The 19,334-nt window shown below is 43.5% G+C and overlaps 1 protein-coding gene across 3 annotated transcripts in view; it reads right to left on the bottom strand.

The window, feature by feature from the left end:
• The window catches only part of CCHR3.PART0H10orf67 (chromosome chr3.part0 C10orf67 homolog), a 2,394,588-nt gene that overhangs the window by 309,374 nt on the left and 2,065,880 nt on the right, over positions 1 to 19,334 (bottom strand). The window lies entirely within an intron of this gene.

Raw genomic sequence — 19,334 nt, 5'->3', positions numbered from 1 at the left:
TTCAATTCCATTTGTAAAATACTTATGTATGGCAAAAAAATGACAAGTATTTAGACATCTGGGGAACTAGATTCCTAAGACCTGTATATATTAAATATAAATATAACATTTTTGATGCAGCTTTTCTGGTGGTTCCCTGCCATAAACAAGCCCTACAACAGAAGGAAGAAACTGTTGCAAAAGAGAGTAAAATCCAATGAGTGGAGGAGCTCCCTGGTCAGCCTCAGTAAGAAGCTGAGATCCCTTATAAGATCCTCCAAAGCTAGCTACGAAAACAAAATTGCCACTGATTCTAGGGACAATCACAAAGCATTCTATAGCTATGTCAAGAATTTCAATGGCAACACCCAGATCTGCTCTGAGTTACAGCACAACGGCACGAAAATTACAGAACCAACTGATATTGCCAACATCCTGGCAGATAGGTTCAGTGCTAACTTTAACCCCCTCCTACAGGGTCCATATCTATACAGGAAGAATGCAGAGTCCCTGTAATCACAACTACGCAGGTAAAATCTGCACTCTCTAAAGCCAAAAACATAGCATCCATGGGACCGGACAACATCCCAGGCTGCATTATACACAAACTTCAGAACGAATTGGCTCCCCACCTAAGCACCATGTTCAATCATAGCCTCACGTCAGGCTTTGTGCATACTGAACGGCGCACAGCAACTGTTATCCCACTCCACAAAGGGGGAGCCACCACTGATCCCGGGAACTATCGCTCCATTAACCTGACAAGCCTGGTCTGCAAGGCCATGGAACGTATCATCATAGAACTCATAAACAAAGACATTGGTAACCTCCAAACTCTGGACCCCACCCAGTTCGGGTTTGTGAAAGGCAGATCATGCCTCCTGAACCTGATCGACTTCTTTGAGGCAGTCACCAAAGCTGTAGATGAGGGTAAAGTGGTTCACACAGCCTATCTTGACCTCGCCAAGGCTTTCAACACCATCCCCCCATTCTGGAATTATAGCTAAACTCACTAAACAAGGTATTAAATCCCTACGTCATAAGATGGGTTGCCAACTGGCTCACTGACAGAACCCACACTGTAAAAGTTGTAGACCCCATATCTGACTTCAAAACAATGACAAGTGGAGTACTATAGGGTTCAGTCCTGGTACCTCACCTGTTTGATATCTACTTCTGTGAAGTACAGGCTAACACAGAAGGCCTTTGGCTAACGAAGTTCACAGATGAATGCAAACTAGGAGCCATAGTCGAGTCCCCAAATGATGTGGACATCCTACAGAAGGGCCTCACTGAGAAAGATGCCTGGTGAAAGAGCCATGGCCTCAAGCTCAATGCCAAAAAGTACATTGTCATCCCCTTTGGTAAAAACTCTGTACCCGTGAACTACCACATAGGCAGCAGTCTACTTAACGCCGAATGTGTGATAAGAGACCTTGGGACCCAGGTGGACCGTAGTCTCTCCTTTGATAATCAAATCACCACAGTAGTCATGAAATCCTTCTACGTGGCACACCTCATCACAAAAGGATTTTCATCCAGGAAAAAAGAGGTCATTGTTCCCCTCTACTCAACACTCGTTGGACCCATTATAGAGTACAACACCCCTTTTGGAATGTACCTCACAAGGCAGCAGCTGGAAAAGCCACAGAAGTACCTCACAAAGAGGATTACAGGCCTCAAAAAACTCCAGCTTTACTCCGTCGCATATCGCCTACTCCGAGGTGATCAGGCCTCAAAAAACTCCAGCTTTTCTCCGTCGCATATCGCCTACTCCGAGGTGATCTCTGCCTAACATATAAAGCTATGTCAAACCCAGAGCTGTTGGACATGCTACACTTAAAGAAATTCCAATGCCTCCGAGCTACACGCTCTAGGGACCTAACCCTTGTCACCACAATAAACAGGACATGCTGGAGGGATAGATTCCTGTCCCAGAAACTTTCCATACTCTGGAACAAGCTACCCATCTATGTCAAGCAAAGTTCCTCATTAGCACTCTTCAAGAAAAATCTTGATGAGTGGATGGGAAATAGGAAATACATCCCGGGGATCACTTCTGTGGCTCTGCTCAACAGGGGCACAGGAAAATAACTTTCTTGGGTGGCGTAAGTCAGGGAACCTTGTTTGCTAGGCTTACTTAGGCCCTTGGGCCGATAGCCTAGTACCTACCTATGAACATCTGAGTCCCAAACAAATAAATTGTCAATTACTCTTACAACATCATCTAAGCCTAAAGCATTACTTATACTTACAACACTTTCCGAGCCCTCCATTACTTGCGCAACTGTTCTTTAGAATACCACTGGTGCTAATGAAATTCCAAGCAGAAATTTAATAAAACTGCACATTCTTCCATAAGAAATGTAAATGCACACAGTTTGCAACCATTTTTTATATAGCTTAATCCACCAAAGTCCAAGATTTCAATCTCATATTGCAAAGCACTTAGCATTTGTCATAAGGAGAGCATTTCTTTAACTGGAAGCAAAATGTAATGCTTTCTGTTAATCGGTTTATACAAACTTTATGGAAGAAACCATGCAAACCCTACCCTGTTTCACAACAGTGACCATGTTGTGCACCCATTCTGTTGCACTACCTTTTGAATAATCCCTAAACGTTCCCTTTGCCTCAGTTCCTGTTCAGTTCTACTTCTGAGAACAAACAGTACTTTCCTAAGTACAAGTATTATCTATCCATCATAGCATCAGAATTTGCTTGTTTAGCCCAACTCTGTGTCACAGAGGGAGAAAGCCCTGACTATAAACCATGTCCTTGGTTTGATTAGAAGACAGGCAATGGAGGAGTGGGACAAGAGAAGGATAGGACTGAGTAGGCAACAGCTACTCACATCTCCCAGGATGAAGGTTGTGCTCACATGTCTATGGTGCACACTTTAGCTAAAATCTTCAATGGAGATTGCAGATCACATGAAAATGCTTACTCACAAGATAGATAGGGCCTTTGTGGGAGTTGCATCATTCAGTGAAGCTGGTGATATACCCTCACTAAGATCCATTGTGTACCAAACCCTTCAGCATCTACTGGCATGCACAGCAAGAAACCTTGCTGCCATATAGCCAAGACAGCATTTGTTTATATAAATTTTATAATTTATATTGTAATAATATAAGTATTCTCCTTTTCCTTTCTCCCTGATATTCTGTGAATATCAATTCCAAAATCCTTTCTTTACCAAATTTACATGTTCCGTTATTTCCAAATGTGTCTCCTGTGGCATTGCTATTTGGACTCTGCATTTCTTAACATAATTCAGTACTTTTACCTTTTTGTCTATACCTGTGAGGCCATTCATGTTCTAAAACAATATGGACAATGCAACCATTATGATAAGAAGTTATTATCCCTATCTATTATATATGACAACTTTTGAAACATCTATTTCCACCTTTTGTGTTGTATGCGCCCATAATGTCTGGCAGGTTGATCCTTTATACAGTTATTTTTTGTCATCTCCATTTTAACTAATGTCACATTTTACAAGATTTTGTGTACAATAAAAAACCCTCAAAGAAAGAAAAAACACTCCCATAATCTGTTAACTTAAAATATACACACAAAATTATAATATCTTCAAATAATGAAATTTAATCCCCCTGACAGGAAAACTTGTTCCAAATCACCCTCTGCACCCACAAGCATCAACTAACCTAAAATTAAGGTTACTATGTTAAGATGCGTGTTACCGGCTGTGTTTCTACTTACATTGATTGCTGTCTGTAGTTGTATTATCTTTATTTCCCTATAATATGTGAAAAACAGCTTATATGCTTTCTGGAAACAAGAAAAAATGCACCACTTATCTTAAAAAAACGAAATTATACACTGTTCTTGTAATTGCACTGAAGAATTTAGGGACCAGAAAAGCTGCTCTCTCTCTTATTCACTTCCAATATTTTCAAACATTATTTTTTTAATAAGCTGCTTGTCCATGTAACTTTTAATTTTATGTTTCTCTCACAATGTCCAGATATCTTGAGATTTATTTTCTTCTCCTGGAGTCAGCTTACTCCCAAGGAAACATAAGAACAGAACATACAGCTTCCCTCAGCTGCAGACGTTTCAACTCACACTGAACAATTATTAAAGTAAAACTATATTCACAGTGTTTTCTTGTTTTTAAAACCCACTCACTTACACAAAAAAAACATTATTAGATTAAGCTTAGGGCATTAATCCAGACATTCAAAAGTGAAGCATCTGAACTCTACACATATTTATAATCAGTGCACTTTTACACCTCATCCCCAACCCTAACAGCCCATGATTACAGCCTATTAACATAAACATGCTTTTGTCTAGCCTTTCTTCTCTTTTTACATTGTAATGCCTTCATTTCTTAAAACTAACAGATAAAAAGAGTACTTGTTTACTTTAGTATCTTTATCACACATGAGAAGTTATGTACCTACCATAACGTTCCATGTTAGTTGTCTTCTTCTCGCCTTCTTTCTTGCTGGATGGGTTCGGAGCCGGGCCAATACTAAAGCTCGAGAGCTTATTCCACCGGCTCGAGGCTCCCCTATATCCCACAATGCTAGGCAGTAACTACTCAGATCTCGTTTGATAGCTAAAACCAAGCAGTTCTGGTCTCCATAGAATGGAGAAGAGAGAAAAAGGAACCCACCTCTATAAATAAACTTGTAGGTAAGCTACCACAAACATAAAAGGGAGAATAGAGGTGGTAGAACATGTGGGAAGGAAAGCCCCAATGGAAGATCCCAAAATTCCTATCGGTCTGTCCAGGCTAGGGGGAAGGAGGGTGGGACGCAAGAAAGAAGGCGAGAAGAAGACAACTAACATGGAACGTTATGGTAGGTACAAAACTTCTCAATGTTAAGTTGTCAATCTCGCCTTCATTCTTGCTGGATGGGACCGCGTCCCTAGCACCTTACCCCGGGTGGCCTATCGGAACAGACTCTTGAGAACAGTGGAACCAAAGTTGGCACGGTTTCTGGAGGCCATATCCAATTTGTAATGCAAGATAAAGGTATGAGGAGAAGCCCATGTGGCTGCTGCACAAATGGAATCTATTGGTAGCCTGTCCTGAAAAGCTACAGATGTAGCTAATGCCCTAGTTGAATGAGCTCTAGGTCTTGAAGGCAGTTTTTGATGTCTGATTTCATAGATGAAGGTAATTATAGAGGTAAGCCATCCTGAAAGGGGCACTTTGGTAACTGGAAGGCCCAATTTCCCTTCCGCATAAGACAGGAAGAGCTGATCAGATTTCCTGAACTGTTTAGTCCTGTCTAAATAATATCGAAGTTGGCGATGAACATCTAGAAAATGCAACTTTTGTTTCGACCTGTTGGAATAATGAGGGAAGAAGACGGGGAGATCAATCGTCTGGTTTAGGTTTGCCTCAGAGGAAACCTTAGGCAAGAAGGACGGATTAGTCCAGAGGGACACCCTGTCTTTATGGAAAACTAAGTAAGGGCGACGACTGCAAAGAGCATGAAGTTCAGATACCCTTCTAGCTGATGTTATGGCTACTAGAAAAAGTGTTTTCCATGAGAGCAACTTAAGAGGGCATGAAGCCGCAGGTTCGAAGGGGGGGAGAATCAAGGATGCTAGGACCAAATTCAAGTCCCATTGAGGTGGGGGATCTTTGATTGGGGGCTTGAGCAAAAAGACACCTCTTAGAAAGGCTTTGCAGAGTTTATGGGACATGATACTGGAGTCCGAGACATCTACATGAAAGTTAGATATAGCAGCTAGTTGTACTCTAATGGTAGATGAGGAAGAGCCTAAATGAAAGAGCTCTGCCGGGAAGTCTAGGATAGACTGGATAGGTGCAGTGAAGCGGTCTATATTTTTTGATGCTGCCCAGAAGGAAAAACGCTTCCACTTACTATTGTAAATCCTTCTGGTAGAAGACTTGTGAGAGGCTATCAGGATGTTACGGACCGAATGAGAGATTAAGGGAAGCCTGGCTAGGGTAGGAATCGGAGAAACCATGCTGTGAGGTTGAGAGATTGGAGGGAGTGGTGCAGCTGGCCCGACTGGTGGGTCAAAAGATCCGGCACTGGGTCCAGATGCCAAGGCTGCTCCAAGAGGTAATGATGGAGGAACGGAAACCATATCTGTCGAGGCCAGTAAGGGGCAATGAGGATCATGGTGACTCTCGAGCCGATAGCTTTCTGAATTAATTGAAAGATCAGTGGAAAGGGGGGGGAAGCATACAGAAGTCCCTGGGGCCAATCGTGGACTAGAGCGTCTCTGGTGGGTTGGCCTGGTAAAGGGAAGAGGGTGAAGAAGTCGTGACACTTGCTGTTTTGGGGAGTAGCAAAAAGATCGCAGAAAGGCCGGCCCCATCTTCGAAAGACTTCTTCCAGCACTGATTTTTTTAGAGACCACTCGTGAGGCATGAGAATAGCCCTGCTCAACTTGTCCACAATCACGTTGGACTTCCCGGGAATGTGTGTTGCTATCAGAAAACGCTGAGAAGAAATCGCCCACTGCCAAAGTCTGAGTGCCTCTCGATATAAGGGGTAGGACTTGGTTCCGCCCTGTTTGTTGATGTACCACACTACGGACATGTTGTCCGTCTGAATTGCAATAGTCCCTGTGGGAAGAGAGTCCTGAAGGGCTTGCAACGCTAAAAGCACTGCTCTCATCTCTAAAACATTTATGTGCAAGTGGCACTCGAAAGATTGCCACATGCCCTGGACTGTCCTGCCCTGATAATGCCCCCCCCACCCGATCAGGGAGGCGTCCATTGTCACCGTGGCGATTGGGAGGGGAGGAATGAAGGGTCTGCCCTGGAGAACTTGAGGTGATGTGATCCACCAAGACAGGTGATTCTTGCATGATTGAGTTAGTAGGATGATGTGAGACATCGGGAGCTGTTGGTAGGACCATTGAGAAAACAGCATTCACTGGAGGATCCGCATATGAAAACGAGCTAAGGTAAACTTGTTTGCGGATATCTAATACTCTTTGCTCTGTTAGTCTGGCGGAAAGATGAACTGTGTCTAAGGTGGCGCCTATAAAGGTAATAGATTGACAAGGCGACAAGGCAGATTTTTCGAAATTTATTGAAATGCCTAAAGCTTGGCAAGTTTGGATGGTGAAGTCTCTGGATAGAAGCAGTTGATGCCTGGTGGAGGCGGTAAGGAGCCAGTCGTCCAAATATGGAAACACCTGGAATCCTTGACGTCTCAAGTGAGCCGCGACCACTGCCATACATTTGGTAAACACTCGGGGGGGGGGGGTAGTGAGCCCAAAGGGCAGGGCTCTGAACTGGTAGTGACTGGCTCCCAGACTGAAGCGGAGAAACCTCCTGGAGCGTCTGTGCATTTTGATATGGTAGTACGCATCCTGAAGGTCTAACGAGCACATCCAATTGTCCTGACCCAAGAAGGGTAGTATGGACTGTAGCGTGACCATCCGGAATTTTGTTTTTTTGACATAATTGTTTAGCTTGCTGAGATCCAGTATTGGTCTCCAGTCCCCTGTTTTTTTTGGTACCAAAAAGAATTTGGAGTAGATTCTGGATCCTTGCTGGTCTGCTGGGACTGGTTGGATAGCTCTTTTTGACAGCAGCTTTGATATTTCTAATGCCGCTTGTTCCCTTAGACTGGGTGGAATGTCTGGAAGAGATCCTTTGGGTTGGGATGGGATGTGAATAAAGAGGATTTTGTAACCCTCGGATATGATCGACTGTACCCATTTGTCTTGAGTGAGGGAAAGCCAGGCTTTTGGGTACAGTGATAATCTTCCCCCGACTGCCTCCGAAGGTGGACAGCCGGGCAGCTCCTCAGTGATGCTGAAAGGGTTTATCAGAGAATGTTTCTCTGGTACCCTGGTTTTGCGGACCACCTCTGCCCCTAGGGCGGCGTCTATTGTTGTTCCCCCCTCTGCCTCTAGAGGGGAATCGACTTTGTGCGTCAGATGAGACTCCTTGTGGTTTGCGGAACCACATTCCCCCCCCCCTCTGACCTTTGGGATAAGGTCTGGAAGGGGTAGAAAAACGGACTCCCATGGCAGAGAGAGCCTTACCTTCCTGCTCGCACCAAGTCAATGTATCCTTCACCTGAGGTCCAAACAACGTTGAGCCATCAAAGGGGGAATTGGTGAAGGACGCCTTGAAAGGGTCCGCAAAATTGCAAAGCCGTATCCAGGCGTGGCATCGTAAAGCTACACCTGTGCCTGCGGACCTACTCGCCCCATCAGCCGCATATGAGATAAGCCGCATGGAGGAGTTTACAATCGAATTCAGGGTTGCCAACTGGGAGTTAATTTTGTCTTGGAACCCCTCAGCTGTTGGATCCTGCATAGCATCACCCATATCTTTGAGTAAATCCCTCTGGAGACGGGTGAAGTGACACAAGTAGTTCAGCGACCGCATGGCAAAGGTCGCTGAGGAAAACATCCGCTTACCATACCTGTCCATGGTCCTAGACTCCTTATTAGGAGGATGGACAGGTACCGAAGGATCGGCTAATTCCTTCTTAGTGGCTGCAGCCACCACCATGGCATCAACAGAGACACCTTTGGATAGGAACTGTTTCTCTTTTGGGGCAGTAATAAATTTTGACGGCCTCCTTGGGGTAGGTTCCACCGAATCAGGGGCCGTCCAAGCCTTCCTTGCCACCACTTCCATGAGGGGGTCAAAGGGAGGAGACACCCAGGAGGTGGAAGGGCGAGAGCCAAACACCTCAAGGTAAACCGACTCGTCCTCTGAAGGGTTAAGGGCGGGCCAGTTCCCCCTCTGTTTAAGGATTTCAAGGATGTCAGCAAAAGAGACATCCTCAGAGGGGGACCGAGGGGAACCTTCAGATTCCTCCAAGTCGGTGTCAGACGTTATAGACTCAGGGGAGTCAATGTGCTTCCTCTTGCACTGTCCCTTCCGAGGGGGTTCTCCTACCGGATCAGGAGAAGCCTTGGAAGAGGAGGATATTCCCAATGGGGAAACCTGAGGAGCTGGCTCTCTACAGTCTGTTACGAGGGGGTGGGTAGAAACCACCGCAGGCACTGAAGAGGGAGGAGCTGACGGAGCCGACTGTGGGGTAGACACTGGGTCTAGCACGCTCCACATGACCTCGAAGGCGCCCCGATCAGCCAAGGCCGAAGGACCCCGCTCCGAGGAGACAAGGACCCCCCCCGGCACCGACAGGGACGGCTCCGAGGCCGATGTTGGAGCCGAACTCACCAGCGCCGACGTTCTGAGAGGGAGAACGGGGTCGGACAAGGGTCCGATGCCACTCGCCCCCTCGGAGCCGATGAGGGAAGCCCGGCGTCGAGATCCCTCTAAGGAGGAAATCTGAGCAGACGACGGAGCCGAAAGGGAAGGTATCGGCTCCAACGCACCAACAGCCACGGCTCCGACGAGCCCCGGCTCCGAACTCAAAAGAGTTGGAAGAGGAATAGAAGCAGGGATGGGAATAGCCACTGACTGTTGAGTAGGGCTATGCAGCATTTGGGCCAGTGCCTCGGACTTGAGAAGTCTACTCACCACCCTTTGTAAGTCATGGTCGGACAGCCTGGAGGACCGAGAGGAATGGGACCTATGGCTCCGCTCAGACAGAAGAGGGGATCCCGGAGCTGAGTGGATGGAGCCGATGGAAGGGGACCTCGACCTCTTCTTTGAAGGTGGCTCCGATAAGACTATCGAAGCCGACTGAGTCTTAGTAACCTCGGCTCCGGCCGGAGCCGAGATAACGGTTTGAGACTTCGAAACATCGACTCCAGCCGGAGCCGATGTCGAAGCAGCCTTAATGCTCCCAGCAGACGGCTCTGAAGCTGGAGCCGACGGCCTGGAAGTCTTTGAAGGCTTCCCCGACGCAGACTGGGTCGAGGGGCCTTCAGGCTTTAACAAGCCTCGAAGTATGAGTTTGTTTTTGCGTTCCTGCAGGACTCTAGGGCTGAATGCATGGCAAACAGCACATGAGTCCTGCAGGTGCAAAGGTCCCAGGCAATAGACACAAGAAGTGTGACCGTCTGTCAGAGACATTTTCTGACAGCACGAATCACACTTCTTGAAGCCTGAGACCTTGGAGTCTTTAAACATCCTAAAGAGACTGTAACACAGACACAACACACAGACACACCCTTTAACCCAATGAAAAAATCCAGTCACACTGAAGGACAGGGGAAAAAAGGGAGTGGGCCAAAGGCCTAAAAGTTAAAAGGGGATAAAAAGGGAATACAAACACAAGGGAGACCCGACTTTAACTAAAGGGATACTCTATTTAAAAACTAAACTGAATAGAAAGGATAGGGGTAGAAAAATTGAAGTTTTTGACGAGAAAAACTCACTAACCTGCCAGAGCCGGTAGAAAAAAGCACCTCGTCAGCTAAGCGGCAAACGAGATCTGAGTAGTTACCGCCTAGCATTGTGGGATATAGGGGAGCCTCGAGCCGGTGGAATAAGCTCTCGAGCTTTAGTATTGGCCGAGTCGGAGCCAAAGATCGGCTCCGAACCCATCCAGCAAGAATGAAGGCGAGATTGACAACTTAACATCATCAATTACTGAAAATGGTTTACAATATAATAATAAATAATTTATATCAAGAAATGTTTTATACTAATGCTAAGAACAAAATTTGTTTTATTTACAGTTACTTTTTTCTTTTTCTCCTTCTAGTGTTCTTCCAAACAATAATGATATGAAGTGGGGTATATGCTTTTCAGTCCCTCACAAGTTTAACAAAGTCAATAAAAGTCCAGTCTTTCTTAGCCACTTTTTCTTGTAAAGCCATATTTCACAAACTTGACTGATGTTTTATAGTCTTACATTTATTCATTAATTTCAGGGTTGCTGGTCTTCTTCCTGTTGATCTCTATCTCCCAACCCCAGACTCCAGTTCAAGTCTAAAGTATTCATGATTCTTCTAGTCAACCCTTTTTTTTTCTGTCTCTCAAGCATGTTTCTTTGGAATGCTGAAAAGGTTTCACTGGCAAAGTCTCCCTATGAGCTTTATTATCAGAAGAATGAAAAACAGAGTCCCCTTCTGTTTCATGGCTCACGTTTTATTGGATGAACTTTTGTATTTACTCCTTAGCCTGTTCTGTATCAAAAAACAGCTTTGATCCTCTAGGAAAAAATATTCTGAAGACAGCTTGATACAGCAGCTTGAGTCTCACACCTGCCTCTCAACGTTGCCTAATTGCTGGGGTAAATTTGCTTCTCTTCTGCCTAGTGTACAGTGAATAATCATTTTCCACAAACACTCTACTGTCTCCAAGTTTAACTCCTTTGGCTATCTGCCACAACTTTGTCAGGATCAACTCTTTCTGCTGGTATGAGTACATCTTTACTAATATAGGTTTTGGCTGCTTTCCCATAGCCAGGTTTGGAGCATATACATGATGTGCCCTTACAATTAACAAATCTGCTGTGGAATACCAGTCCAGTTACTTATTTGTGCTTTCATAAAGTTAATACAGTCTGTTCCTTCCAGTTTCTCTAGTATAGCAGAAAATCTCTGGTTTCCTCTGTGTGTTCTGTCCTCCAACTCTTTTTTGAAACAGTTCTTCTTGAGCAGTCTCATATTTAGCCAACTTTTTTTTTTCATTTCAACCTCTCTCTGTTTTTTTGCAGTTTTATCAGTTCATCTGAATAATTGTTCTAAGCTTCTTCCATTTTTCCAGCCTTTCGTTATTTGGTTTAATATATTCCTTCAATGTTTCATTTATTTTAATCAGCTCAGCATACTTAATTTTTCCTCTAATTACTGGAAACTATCTCTTATACCAGAGTTGCAGCTTGAATTGATTTTTGCTGAACAGCTGCAGGATTCTTCCCAGTCAGTGTTTTCTCTTTACCTTTTCTAGTTATCTTCAGGCTCTGTAAGTTTCTTATTTGCTGGCATCCAGGTTGTACACTTTGTAGCTAGGAACTGAATTTTACTAAAAAATTGCAGAATTACTGGCCCTTATCCATCAGCATCTTTTTTCACACTGGAAGAACTGAAATTAACCTGTTGACCACTCTGCAGCCATCTTGGAAAACCTACATCAGTGTTGTTTTGGTGAAAGATTGTGAAAACAGGGTCCACCACATGAAGGTACAGACTAAGTAAGACTTGAGGATGAATTCAGTTCCAACAGTACTATCCTCTTCTTGTTGATTTTATATCTATATTCGGACCCCCGAGGATGTGGATTGCGCAATGGACTCTGAGGTGGTACAGGCTTCAGGGCCACCACTCAGGAAGGTCACCACTTCTACTGTCAGGCTTTGGAGTGGTACACAAGTGCAACTAACCTTCTGTCAAGTCTTCCCTTTCGATAGCAGAACCTGCTGCAGATTATTATAAAAGTTTTCTCTGAAACTTGAGATTGAGAGGCCATGCTTGGTTAGTCTTTCACAAGTGGGGCAATGATGAGATTGGATTCTCTTCATATAGTAGAACATGGTTTTATTTCTTTTCCGGTCAGTCTAGAAGGAAAAGGGGAGGTAACTTTGGATGCACTCCCCCATGGGGTTACCACCTGTCTCTCTTTGCGAGGGACAGTCCCTCTTTGGGCAGTTGTGCCCTGCAAAAAAAAAAAACTAAAAAAAATTATAACTGTCCTGAGATTTTAGGACAAAAAGAAATCCTAAGTTTTCTTTAATTGTTGCATAAAACAGTTATGTATCTGAACCACCTAAATGTTACATGAAATAGCATATGCAACTCTCTCTCTCTCTCTCTCTCTCTCTCTCTCTATATATATATATATATATATATATATAGAACAATAAACTTTTATTGGACAAAAAAGTGAAGTTATGTACTTTGCACTGGCCCTGGGTATGTTTCGTCCTGAAAAATCTCACTTTTCAACAAAAAATGTCCCACTTTGGTCATCTGAAAAGGAGGCAGCCCTACCCCCACACACACACACACACACACACACACCCTTTGGTGCAAGACACCTACCTCTTCCTTTGATTTCACTCATTTCAAGGGTAAGGGAAGAAAGACAAAAACTTATTCTCATCACCCCCATAGTGACTGACAAATACATGCTTTTGGGCTGCAAAGTCCCTAAAAGTACAAGAAAACCTCACAGTCCTAACCAGCAACAAACTCCACCTTAGATTCTTTGTCCTGCTGTACTTCTCAGCAGGGGTCTCTAAGATAACTGAACCTATCAGAAAGCCTTCTACATAGTAACTACATTCCAGTACCTGGAATATTTCTCAGTCTGGATGGAACAGTAGCCCATACTACTAGAGTTTGCTAGTCTATAGGTGATTCTGACCTGTCAGACAATGCATGATGTGGATGTCAGTTATTTCATGGTCATTGGGCATATGTTTCATCTACTTATATGCACCATGATTTGTGCAAGGCTAACCTGTGGCCTAGCACTAGATGGATATGCAATTCTTTAAAGAGGTCTTGCATCTCTGTTCCCCAGTGGGATGTGAAATTCATGGTAGGCAGTCTTGTTTATGGGCTATCTGAACTTGCTAGCCCAGCAGTGCTGAACTTAATTTCTTGGAGAATACTCTTTCTGGTAGCTGTCTCCTCTGCAATGCATACCTTACTTCATCTGGTCTTTCACAAGTATAAACAATGACTTCCTTCTGAAGCTAGTTTTACCATTTTACCAATCTCTTGACTTTCCTGGTAGTGGTAGAAAGCTGTAAAGAGGGGGCCATTCACAGCCCTGGTTGTGTTTCTTGCCTCCTTTACTTTAAAGAAGGACTTCTTTCTATCAAGCAAATACTTTCAAAAGTGGAATGTCACCTGCATTATCATTTGCCCTCAGTCTTCCAAAATGATCACTAGCAAATGCTGTGGTCATTGAATACGCCATGAGAATGGTGCCAATCGCCAGTGTTTGCTTTAATGGTTACTACAATGCAGGTGTTTGTGCCTTTGACATTTAGTCCTCAGGGAACACCTTCACCAAGCCTTAACGTCTCAACAGCATATGAGATAGGCTACATTTGAGATTTAAGTTCTTCAGCACTCAGCCATCTGTGTTCTGGTATCATGTCATCCTTTAGTTCCTTCCATCCTGGTGCTACTGATTGGAATTGTGCTCAGTCCAGGACCCATCAAGGATGATCCTCAGTGTAAGAAGTAAAACATATGTTCTCACTATATTATCTTATCTATCAGAGAAGCCTACTAAATTAGGAATACAGTCCTCTATATCCCTACAATGAGAGTCACTACTGCCACTGTTGAAGCATTTTCTTTTAATTGGGTACATGCTTATTCTTATAGCACCTGTTTGATAATACACAGTTAAATCTGTGTTATTTTTTGAGTGATTGCTGCTGGCAAAGGAGCTAACTGCTGAGGTTGGAAATAACAGATTGTGAAGGGATTATGAAGCCACACACTATATCACAGCATAGATCATCCAATCATGGATACATCTCCAAATGTGGAATTTTGCTAAACAAATCTGAATTCTGACTGATAGAAAAATATACCCAAGTTACGGCCATCATGGAGGGTTCTCTGTTACATCAGTTGATACAACAAGAACATTATCTGATATATGTTACCCTTGTACAGTGTATCCAATGACTGCTTGAATAATTGACTGTATAATTACTGACACTCATGAAAAGTACTGTTAAGTCCTATTTACCCATAACAACAGATGTTTGAATTATTTCACTACTGCAGTAGCCAACAGGTAGTGTTCTTCCAAGGGCAGAGTACCTGACCAGCTTGCTAAACTTCTAACCCCACTCCCTCAATCACTCTGGTTGCTGATGGGCTGCACCCTTTTGGAGGGAAATATATCAGCAATGAAAGTGAGGTAAATCTTCAGGATTTTCTGCCCCAAGAAAGGAAGGAAGATTCATCCTGAGCCAACAACCAACAATCAATAATCACAATAAAAATAATCCAAGCAACAACAATAATAAACATAACAAAGGAGATTGTGTCCAACCTCCACTGTCTACAAAGGGGGATGGTGGGTGGGTGCTGCTACTGCAGCAGTGAAGAAATTCGAACATCTACTCTTATGGGTAAGCAGGACTTACACAACTGAACTATGTTCTTAATTTTCACTGCAGTAGTAGCCTGTGATTATACACCCTAAGCTTACACTACATGGGAGGAGGAAGGTTAAGGGTCCAGAAACCCCTGGAGAATGGTCCTAGCAAATCCTGTCCTGGACCTACAGAAGGAATCCAGTTTGTACTGCTTTATGAAGGAATGAATAGAGGGCCAAGTTGCTGCTTCTAGAATACTTCTTGAGTCCACCCCTTTCCAGTATGCCATCTAAGAGGACAAGGCACTGATAGAATGTGCTTTAACTTTGCCTGGAATAGTTACATATCACGGTGGGAATAGCTGAGGACAACCGTCTTAATATTCTCTGTTTTCACATGGCTTGGCCTTTCTGAGTTCAAACATAGGAATCAAACTGCTGTTTAGCCTTCCTAAAGGACTTGTTTCTGTCAAGGTAGTACCTGAGCTGCTTCTGCACATCCAATATATGTTGAATCTGTTCTCTCTTCTTTTTTGGCTCTGGGAAGAAAACTAGTAGATTGATGCTTGATTCAAAGTAAACTCAGAAATAACTTCAGGCATGAATGAAGGATTAGTCCATAATCTAGCCCTATTCCTATGGAAGAACAAATAAAGTTCACCCATCATGATAGCCTACAACTCAGATACTCATGTTGCAGATGTTAGAGCAATGGGTAAAACAGTTTTTCAAGTAATTAACTGCAAGTCAGCCTAAGAGGCTGGTTCAAAGTGAATTAAGGTCCGTTTTTCTAGAAGAAAACTAAGATCCCAAGGAGGAGGAGGAATTTACTTGAAAGGGAGTCTCATGTGCAATACTCCTTTTGGAAACTTTCACCACAAACATAAAAGAAAGAGGGGATCCATAAAAAGGTGAGACGGCTGCCAGATGCCCCTTGATGGAAGCATATGACAAGCCATCTTTAAGAAGCTCACACAAATGTTTGAAAGCCAGAGGTGCTTCATCCCTTTTGCGACCTCTGTGGCTGGCAGGACACCAACTAGAAAATCTCTTCCATTTGCCAACATAGCAGGTTCACTTGCTTCCATTTGTACCTGCTGCACGTCCTCCTGAAAACGGTGCCTAAAAGATATTAAAATTGAATCATCCAGGTTGCCAGTTGTAGTTGATTGCTGCTGGGGTGTATAAAACTTCCTTTGTGTAATGTGAGTAGATTGAGTTTGTGAAGAAGCTTGTGGTAATTGCCCTTGGCCAATTCATTACGAAGGGAAAACCAATTTTGCCTGGGCCAAAAGGGAGCCACCATAAGGATTTTTGGTAATTCTTTCTGAATCTTTTGAAATACTTTGGAACTCATTTGAAAGGGTGGAAAAGCATTAGGGAATACTCCCGACCAAGGGAATGACAAAGTATCTGTTCTCCATGCATGGCTGCAAGGATATCTTAAACATAATTTTTCTAGTTGTCTGTTTTGTAAAGAGGTGAACAAATTTAATTGAGGTGTCCCCCCTCCCACATCTGGATCAAGTCCTGGAGTACACCTGTACAGGGTGTCCACTTGTGAGGGTTTGTTCAGGATCTGCCGAGTTTGTCTGTCTGTCTGCCACAATGTTTGCTCTGACAGAATGTAGGAGGCCTGAAGAGTAAGAAAATGATGCAGAACCAACTCCCAAGCCATCAGTGCCAATCAACATCAGGTTATGACCTTATACTCATTATTTGTTGAGACGTCACATCGCTGTGGTGTTGTCTGTAACCACCTCTAAAGGGTCAGGAGCCCAAACATGATGTAGAGATTTCAAGCCATAAATCACTGCCAGAATTTCCTTGATGTTTATGTGTTTTGTCTGTACGAAAAGTCCCACAGAACATGTTCTTTTATTCCCATGGAAACTGTACCGCTAGCATAATCTGAAGAGACTGTTGGACAGACTGAACTGGAGATTGATAAAAAGAAAGGGAGTCCTATATTGACAGCCATTTCATCCTTCCATCACTGCAATGCTCACCTTACAAACCCTACTGAAATCTGAAAGTCCAAGGGTGTAAGTGCTGGGTCCAAGCATTTTTTTAGGTGCCATTGGAGTTTTCTCATGTGTAATCAAGCAAGTGATATGGTTAGGGTGATGGTTTCCAAAAGGTCCATAACCCTTTAGAATTCACTTGCAGGAGCCTAAAGATATTGAGAAAAACTCAGAAAGATCTGCTTGTTATTACCTTTTCTCTTGGAAAGAAGGCCTTTTGCTGGCATGCATCTATCAGACACCCCAAAAAGATAATTTCGTGAGAGGCTGAGAGACAAGACTTTTGTATACTCATGTGAAATCCCAGATGTGACAGGAGGTTGGACACCTTTGTTAAGGACTCCACACATCTGGGAGAAGACTCAGGAAAAATAAGCAAGTCATCTAAATAGGTAAAAAATGTGGATGCCCTGCAATCTGCAGTGAGCCACCTCTGGGGCTATACACTTTGTGAACACTCAAGGTGCAGGGTGCACTGGAGAGTCCACAGGGTAATGCAGAGCACGAAAATGTGATTCAGACACAGCAAACCTTAGAAAATTCCTGAAATTGTCAGCAAGGGGTATGCGATGGCAAGCATCTTTGAGATCCAGTGTTACCATAAGATAACAGTCTGGAAGCAGTGCAAACACTGACTGAAGAGTCAACATCTTGAATTTTGGAACTTTCACATAAAGGTTGAGAAAAGCACAGAGAAAACCTCCAGATACTGGATTCTTCCTAGTTTGGATTTCTCAAAGGACTTTTATGCTTAATGAAGCTGGTGGACTTCTTTGAAAAGATCACTAAGGCAATTGATGAGGGGAAAATGATGCATACTGCCTACCTACATCTGGCTAAAGCATTTGATACAACATCCCACTCAGGAATTGTCAACAAACTTACAGAACTAGATATAAAACCTTTTATGACATGCTGGCTAGCTAGCTGACTCACTGACAGGACCCATGAGGTTAGAATTGATGAAGTCACCTTCACAAACAGGCTGGTCACCAGTGGAGTCCCCTAGGGCTCTGTGCTGGGCCCACTCCTCTTTGTCATCTACATCTCAGATCTGAAAGCCAGTGTCAAAGGCCTTTGGCTGACTAAGTTCACAGATGACTGCAAATTGGTAGCAGTCACTGAATCACCCCAAGATGAGGACACCCCTCAGGAATGTCTAATATAGAAAAATGTTTGATGATAAAGCCATAGCTTAAACTCAATACTAAGAAGTACATTATAGTACCTTTTGGGAAGTTGGCCACTTCAGGTTTCTACACAATCACTAAAACACCCTTAAAAGTTGATTCACTGGTCAGGGATCTGGGAACTCATGCAAATAGTAAACTAGCCTTTATCCAACATGTATCCAAGGCAGCAAGAAAATCCTTCTGTGCTGTTTAACTTATACACAAGGGCATGGCATTTAGGTCCAGACAAGTCATCATACCACTATACTCAGCACTCATCGTACCCATCATAGAGTATAATGCCCCATTTGGTATGTACCTAACCAGACACATGTACCAAATGGAACGTCCACAAAGGTTCCTTATAAAAAGAATACAAGCAGTAAACACAATGCCTTATGCTGATTGCCTCAACGCCCCAAATTTTACTCTGTATCATACAGACTTCTGAGAGGAGATCTTCGCCTGGCATACAAGACATCCCTGCACCCTACTTTGATGAACCTTTTGCACATCCGCAAAACAAACAGCATCCGAACCACTAGATTAAAAGACCTAAGTTTTTCTTGAGACATACATAGGACATGTTAGAGACACAGATATGTTTGTCAGAGAATTCCCATTCTCTGGAACAGGCTCCCCATCCACGTGAAGCAGCGTTCCTCCCTGTCACTTTTTAAGTGAAGCGTACACCAATGGATGTGTAACTGGAAATTCATCCCTGGTCTTGCTCCTATGTCTCTGACGGACAGATGCAGTCAGTAAATCACCATGTATATAAATCAAATTTGTGGGTCACATTTGGGTTACACGGCTAGGCTTATAAGGGGATAAATCTATGAAAGACAGATCTAACACAGGTCTCCAATGTGTGCTCCTTCTTTGCTACAAAAAATATCCTGGAATAAAAATCTCTACCCATGTGCTTTGCAGGTACTGATTCTATGATCCCTGCTTCTAAAATATGTTGTAGTATTGGTAGAAACAGGTCCATCTGGTTTGGTGGATGTGAGTGATTCCCCTGAAAGGAGGAGGAAAGTACACCCACTGCCAATTAAATCCTTTCTGAATAACATTTAACATCCATCTGTCTGAAACCATCTGACCCCAAGCTAAGGGGTTGTGGGTCAGTTGATATGACAGAGGTAGGGAAACTGGGGTACAATGTGTGGGTAAAGTGATCCAGTTCCCAGGATACTCATTCATTAGCTGGAGTTTGACTCTTTTTGGGAAAGT

This window comes from Protopterus annectens, chromosome 3.part0 (genome assembly GCF_019279795.1).
Source record: "Protopterus annectens isolate FY-2018-M chromosome 3.part0, PAN1.0, whole genome shotgun sequence".
NCBI classification, from domain to species: domain Eukaryota; kingdom Metazoa; phylum Chordata; order Ceratodontiformes; family Protopteridae; genus Protopterus; species Protopterus annectens.
The sequence above is the reverse complement of the archived record's forward strand: the minus strand, read 5'-3'. Positions and strand labels throughout refer to the sequence as shown.